The sequence below is a fragment of a genome, unplaced genomic scaffold (assembly GCF_019419815.1).
Source record: "Pyrus x bretschneideri cultivar Hongxiangsu unplaced genomic scaffold, Pyrus_bretschneideri_v1 Contig297, whole genome shotgun sequence".
Classification (NCBI taxonomy): domain Eukaryota; kingdom Viridiplantae; phylum Streptophyta; class Magnoliopsida; order Rosales; family Rosaceae; genus Pyrus; species Pyrus x bretschneideri.
Genome location: NW_025999609.1, coordinates 35,863 through 43,201, shown reverse-complemented (window position 1 = coordinate 43,201; position 7,339 = coordinate 35,863). Strand labels below are relative to the sequence as shown.

Here is a 7,339-nt window from a genome sequence, read left to right as displayed (position 1 = left end):
AAGATTGAGAGTAGGAGTCCCTGTGGAGAATGGTTATCCTCAATTTGTAAAAGTTGTATATGACTCTAGCACTAATACGACTGATGTTATTGGGTACGCAAGATTAATATGAATCCTAAAAGATGAATATGAATATAGAAGTTTAAATAATGCAACAAAAGCAAGATTAAATAATTATTGATGTCATCGAAATCACTAAAACAAAGAAAAATATGAAGTCTTACCTCATGTGAAGTTTCTGAAACATTGATTTCATGTTCCATTCGTCGAAAACAATTTTTCTCAATCAACATGTTTGTAGTTTCATTGGTTAGGGTTTTGTTCAACAATGGAGTATGGGAGGGTTTTGATTGTTAACAAAATAAATAATACGCTAAAAGTGATTTGGGATGTATTTATAGATTTTTATTTTTTTTTAAAACTTAATAAGGTCAAAATTGTTATTGCATAGTGGGGTAAATAACTTATTTAATATTAAATTTTAATATATGGTGCATTCAACATTTTGTGGGGTGTTAATATAAAAACCCTTGTTTTTTTTTTTTTTTTTTCGAACACTGAAGCGTCGAAATGGCCCTTCTCTCTCTGCCCCCTATCTTTCTCCCTCTAGCTCGGACGGACTCCGTCCACTTCTCTCGTTTTGTTCTCTCCGGTATCTCTCTCTCTTCCACCAAGCCCGTCAGAGTTTGTCAGAGGTGCCAATTATTCCCCACTATCTGTTTTGTAACAGAATACCAGTTAACAGAATCACCCCCGTACCCGCCGCCGCCTCCGCTATCTCAGAGCCGCCCTCATTTTCGTTTGAATCTGAATCCTCCTCTTCCATTGCTCCGTCGCCCCAACCGTCACAACCTCTGCCGTCTCATCCGCTCTCAATTATCATCAGGTACTACTCTCACTCATCTCCTCACTCTCTCCATCCATTGATTTACGCACACATATATGTATAGATTACGCAAATGATATTTAGATTAATGAGCTCAGATTTTCAGAATTGGTTTGAATTGCGGAAGGCCCCGATTGTTTGGGTTTGCAATTGCCGCTGAGCGTGTGCATTTTATGCCTCTGTGAGTTTCTGAGCTGATGCAGTTGTTCGTGTTGTATCTGGATGCAGGCGGAGGCGGCTACGGTTGGGAAGGTTAGGCACAAAAGATTGGTGAGGGAAATGAGAGGCTGTTGGTGGCACAATGCATGCCTAATCATACTCTCTCTAAATACCTCTTTCCCTGTATGTTTCTATCTCTCTTGATACCTATAAAAACTTGAATCTTGCTAATTTCCTCCAGAAGCCTCATGTCGTTGCAACATATTGTATAAGGTAGTTTTGCTTTAATCATTCTTCTAGTTGTAACTTGTAACTTGTAACTTAATGCAAATGCTTGGGGAAGTGAAGTGATCACCAATCGTGAGTCAGCATGTTCATCTGTGTCCAAGGACTCTCACTAGGCATTTAGCTGTAAATACAATCCTTTTTCTGGTCTGAATTCTGCGTAACTTACATGGTCTTTAATTCTGTCCTAGTTTTTGTAAGGATTCTGGATAGGGGTTTTGTTTTGAGTAATCTGGCATCAATTAGATGGGTTTTTGAGCAATAACGGATTAATTTGGTCTTTTCTGGTTTTTGTGTTTAGTGTATCTTTGGGATATCTGTGATGTAGTTTGTTGGTAGTACCAAAATAAAATTTAGTGGATTTCAAGGGTAGTTTAAACAAAACAAATGTGCAGTTGTCATGATCATTCTTAATGGTGTTGTCAGTTGTCTGCAAATTTTCCCTGTACTTATCATCTGTTTTCCTATAATCTGATTGGAGTTAATATAAACTTATTATTGTGGAAAATTAGTTTCTGTATGAATTTTGGACTCTGTTATTGCATGCTTAGAACAGTAGAGATTGTCAAAGAAAGATTAGTCTTTGAAAATGAAATCTGCATCAAAAGACAATTAAAACCACCTTGGAAAAACCAGGTATGGGTGCTATCACTCTATTTCCCTATATCCCTGCTGAAGTGGGTTTGGGTTCAATCTTTGGAAGGGCATCCTTGAGTTAAAGGACTTGTTAACGAATGGATTAGTCGAACGACATAATCTTGGCATGTAACTAATGAGTTTTCCCTCTGCATATCAATTAATCATTTGTCTTCCTTACAGATAAAGGGTTCGTTTGGGGAGGGTGATGGCAATGCTGCTACTGTCAACTAGAAATTGTTGAATCTACAAAAGTTGGCCCCTTTCATTTCAGTAAAAGACTTGATACAAAAGTTCTTGTAATGTTTCATAACTTCATTCTTTTTCCTCTCAAGCATTTCATAACTGCAGATTTTGATGTTGCATCAAAGTTTTATCTCTCTCTTCTCCTTTATTGGTTCTGATAGACAATGATGTGATAGGGTCAGCATGTTCATCTGTGTCCAAGGACTCTCACTAGGCATTTAGCTGTAAATACAATCCTTTTTCTGGAATGAATTTTGCTTAACTTAGGCCCTCTCACGTATATATTTCTCATTTAATCCGATATTAGAAAATAGTTACCACATAACCAAGTAGTAGTAGCACTACCACAGTGCCCTCAGACCCTCTCATGTATATATTTCTCATTTAATCTGATATTAGAAAATAGTTACCAAAAAAAAGGATAACTAGGAAGAGGAAAGAAAGAGTTAGGGTTTCCAATCCAAACATTCTCCTTCCCAAAATGGATCAAGCAATCAAGATGGATATGAAATATTATTTTGTTGCTCCGTTTTTATAATTAAGATCCCTAACTCTATATATATAATGTATATTTAATTAGCATTTTGATTACAAGATCCGATAATTAATTAGCATATCATTAATTATCCGATAATTACTTTTCAATTTGTCTAGTCGCACTAAGAAATCAGTTGACCTCATCTAATTGCTATGTGATTAAGGTATTTTCGCTAAATTCTCTAGATCCATGTCATGCAATTTCCTTTCCTTTCCTATTATGTTAATTAATGATTATAGTTCTACCTCTTAATTTCTTGCTTAATTTTATCTCTTAATTTTAAGAACAACATTATCTCTTAATTTTAACAACAACATTATCTTTTAATTTTAACAACAACAAGGAAATAATCGGGTCGACCTAATTTCTTGCTTAATTTTATCTCTTAATTTTAATTTTATTAATTATTATTAACATAGAGATTAGCGAAATCACTATAATTCCTAATAATAATAATAATTAATAAAATTAAAATTAAGAGATAAAATTAAGCAAGAAATTAAGAGGTAGAACTATAATCAATAATTAACATATTAAGAAAGGAAATTGCATGCCATGGATCTAGGGAATTTAGCAAAAATACTTTAATTGCATAGCAATTAGATGAGGTCAACTGATTTCTTAGTGCGATTAGACAAATTGAAGAGTAATTATCAGATAATTAATGATATGCTAATTAATTATCGGATCTTGTAATCAAAATGCTAATTAAATATACATTATATATATATATAGAGTTAGGGATCTTAATTATAAAAACGGAGAAAGAAAATAATATTTCATACCCATCTTGATTGATTGATCCATTTTGGAACGACAATGTTTGGATTGGAAACGCTAACTCTTTCTTTCCTCTTCCTTCTCTTTTTTGGTATTTATTTTCTAATATCGGATTAAATGAGAAATATATGCGTGAGAGGGTCTGAGGGCATTTTATCATAAATTTAACAAGGAAATAATCGTATTGACCTAATTTTATCTCTTAATTTTAATTTTATTAGATATTATTATTATTATTAGGAATTATAGTGATTTCACTAATCTCTATGTTAATTCCCTCTAGCATTATATTTGCTAATTTTCTGATTAGATGCATGCATGATCATAGAAACCCAATTAGGCCGCCATTCCTTATTTCATCATCCTTTTTATGCCCATTCATTAATTCTTGACATCATGTACTTAATTCCTTCATTCCTGTATCTGCTCTTGACACCCGAGCAAAGCATAAGAAGTTTGCCAATAAGTTTCAAGAAATATACTGCCCGATGTGTAACAAGAAATTTCACACGAAGAGTGGCTTCCTCATACACCAAACATCTCACAAGAAATACTACAAAGCGTGTCCGTTCTGTAAACTTTGGCTTGCCACCAAATTTGTTGTTAGTTTGGTTTTTTAAGTATTTCATATAATTGATATTTTTATAACTTTGACTGATCTGTGTTGCGGCTGCAGGGGAAAGCTTGCCCTCAAGCCGCCTCTTGCTTCTTGTGATCATGATGACTCTGATGAGGCTGCTGCTGAAGCTACTGTTGGTCATGATGGTTAAGAAGGAGAACAAGTGGATGGCTAGTTCTTGTGTTTCCTTCTGAAGAATGCATGGTATCTCACACTACTGGGTTTGCTGCAATTCAGCTTTGAACAAATAACTAGCTTTCCTTACACTCACTCTACATATTGGTGTGGTGGTCTCTTGGTTTTGAAGAACCCTTTATAAAGTTGATCTCACTAGTTAATTTCCAGTTGATCTCACTAGTTAATGTGTATGTCACTAGTTGGTCTCTTGGTTTGGGATATTCGTTTTATAAATTTTTTCGTATGAATGTTGTGTTTGCATTTTTGAAACATAGTCAATTGAGTGATTTAGCCTTCATATTTTTGAAGACGAATGAATTTGGTTGATGGGTGAATTGGGTTACCATATACCTTAAAAGCTAGCGTTGTTGTTGTCGTCGTCGTCTTCTACATGTGGGGTTGGAATGAAAATTGAGTTCATGTGTGGGTTGAACTAGCACAGTTTGTGTTGTTATTTGGACTCAGTGTTAGCTTTCCCCTCTATTGGTGGCTTGCACTATTCTAAAAATCTCCACTTAGCACTGTCTAGGTCCACCTAGGTGTTAGGCGGTTGGCCAACACTTCGATTTGTTCCTAGACGTTTAAAAATTAAGAAAGAGCGCTTATAGGCCTGCCTAGAGGTTCGCTAGCCCACCTAGACCCGTCTACGTTGCGACTCTCACCTAAACATAAATTGGATAACTTTTATTTGGGATTTTAGTTTTTCAATAAATTCCAAGAGACTTGTTAAATACTCGGATAGACACTCATTATATCCTTGTGTCTCATATTTTCAACATATTCTAGTACTTTATAATTTATATGTCATTCTATTTTGTACTTTATGTACTCCAATACAATTATGTATTTATTTACATGTTATATAATAAATTTAATTAAAATTATAAAAAGTCGCCTAGGCCGCTACCTACTGCGACTACCGCCTAGTACCTTTGAGAACCTTAGTGACTTGGGCACCTTGTTTTGAGCCTTAAATGAAATTATCTTTGTAGGGTAATTTTGGAATTTAAAAAGGATGCCTAAAAATGGGAATGACTATGTTGACAAGGAATCAGTCATCGAACCTTATTAAAAATGACTAAGAATTGTGTGGAGCCAACACATGAACTTTTGGGTTAAGAAGATCAAATTACTCTTGAGGCACACTGAGATTCCTATGTGCATGCAACGGACAATAACGGTTCAATCAAGGTTAAAGGTGATCAATTTATGAAACATGCTACATCTTACGGGATGCACATGTATGCTTATAATTTTTGATGCCATAACTATATCTACGACTATGAATGTTATTATGTTGATTAGAATTATTGTATCATTATGGCATGCTTATATTCATGTAGTTTGCTCATCATTGTTGCACCCCCGTGTTAGTGCTCGCCCCGGGCCAGGGCCAGTCCTTCACGTGTATGTTCACCTCTCGCATCGCATACTTACCTTGGATCCAAGTAGGTGCCAGTCCTGTCATACAGGTCACATTAGGCGACTCCGACTCGTAGGTGACCGCGATTATCGCTAGTCTTCACGTGATCATAGTATAGAGCGTATATTATGATTACACCCAGTCCTGTCGTACAGATTGCATTAGGCGACTTTGACTCGTGTGCTAGCATAGATTGATAAGCAATAGGTTAGTTGTACAGGTCATATTAGGTGACTCCGACTGGTATGCTAGCATAGATTGTTGTGCACCTAATTTTACTTATAGTACTATTGAGATTTGGTGATTTTGGGATGTCATGCCTTATTTATGTTTTGCAGGCTATGGTAAGTATTTTCATACTATACATAGTATGTATGTTTCGGAAATTGTACATGTTTTACGGCGAGGGGTTATAATGTTTTCAAAGGTTACCCTTGTTTTTTGCCCCTCCAGGTTTTAGCAGCTGAACTTTTGTATCGACGAGGATTATTGGCAAGTCTCAGTATAGGTGGCTACCTTTGAGGGTATAATCCTTATCCTGTCTTACTATACTTATACTCTGTCATCACGTGTGAAATGAGTTCATTCTCGCTCACAGCGAACTCTTCTGTTTAGGCACTTTTAGGTTTAAATTTATTTACATTTTCCACATCACTACATTTTATAACTTCGTCACCTTCCAAGTGTCGGCTAGCACAACTCGATTCGAAGTCCTAGTGGACATTCTGCGTCGGGGTGTGTCAATTTGGTATCATAGCATAAGTTTGGGCAGTATTGCATTCATCACACGCTTGATGTAAGCATTCTCGATTCTTGAGCCTAAATGTCGAATTTTGCCACCTCGTCGACTACAAAAAACGTGTTAGGTTTTCCTAAGTTTTGGGTGGATTAGGCGACTTATTAACATTCGAGAAAATCACTTTGGCAACTACCTCTAAACTTTAAGTGAAGAATTTCCCTGCCAAGGAAAGATGCAGATTTGTGACAAGTTGTAGGCCCTAAAGCAGGGAAACTATATCGGTAGTTGTGTATCATGGGAATTTTGGTCACCAATTCCACTACCATCTAGTCATTCCTTCCAACCCTTTTGAGAATGAAAACCAAAAATAGTTTTGATTCCTTGATGGTACCCATTAGTATACCACTTTTTAGAATTCCTAGGAAGCTTTACTTTTCGTCAAAATCTCTGGAAATTTCTTGTGCGACATTGTGGTGCTAAAAGGGTAGCACTCGGTGGAGGAACACCTAGGGGACAACCACTTTTAGTCCCCGATAGCATTAATCTCCTTAAACACACCAGTTCAAATTCCGGATCTCTAGGAGGAAGGTCGAATCTTTTTAGACATGTTCTGAAGTACGTATTAGCAATTTCTTTTTCCGGCCTTAGGGCATCTTAACCAATACTGGTTCTCAGAGTTTATTCGATGTTGTACTCGTCATTTCGATGAGCATAGGTACAGGTGTACGAGTTGTTACACCTACGGTTAGCAGAAATCCCCGAAGTAGTGAGTACTTTCCTTAAAATTATGAAACCACTTCATAGGGTCACTTCTTAACTAATCGTCCGAAACCATTTACCCGAGCAGGCTC

At 36.2% G+C, this 7,339-nt stretch overlaps 1 long non-coding RNA gene across 2 annotated transcripts; it reads left to right on the top strand.

Moving 5' to 3' along the window:
• The first annotated feature begins 567 nt into the window (after positions 1-567).
• Positions 568-4,624, top strand: LOC125479549. 2 transcript variants are annotated; one of them, XR_007260101.1, is made up of 4 exons: positions 568-886; positions 1,115-1,477; positions 2,150-4,094; positions 4,207-4,624. It is a non-coding gene; the product is annotated as an uncharacterized LOC125479549 (long non-coding RNA). The 2 variants fall into 2 exon arrangements; XR_007260100.1 differs by having other exon boundaries at positions 1,115-4,094.
• The last annotated feature ends 2,715 nt before the right edge of the window (positions 4,625-7,339 follow it).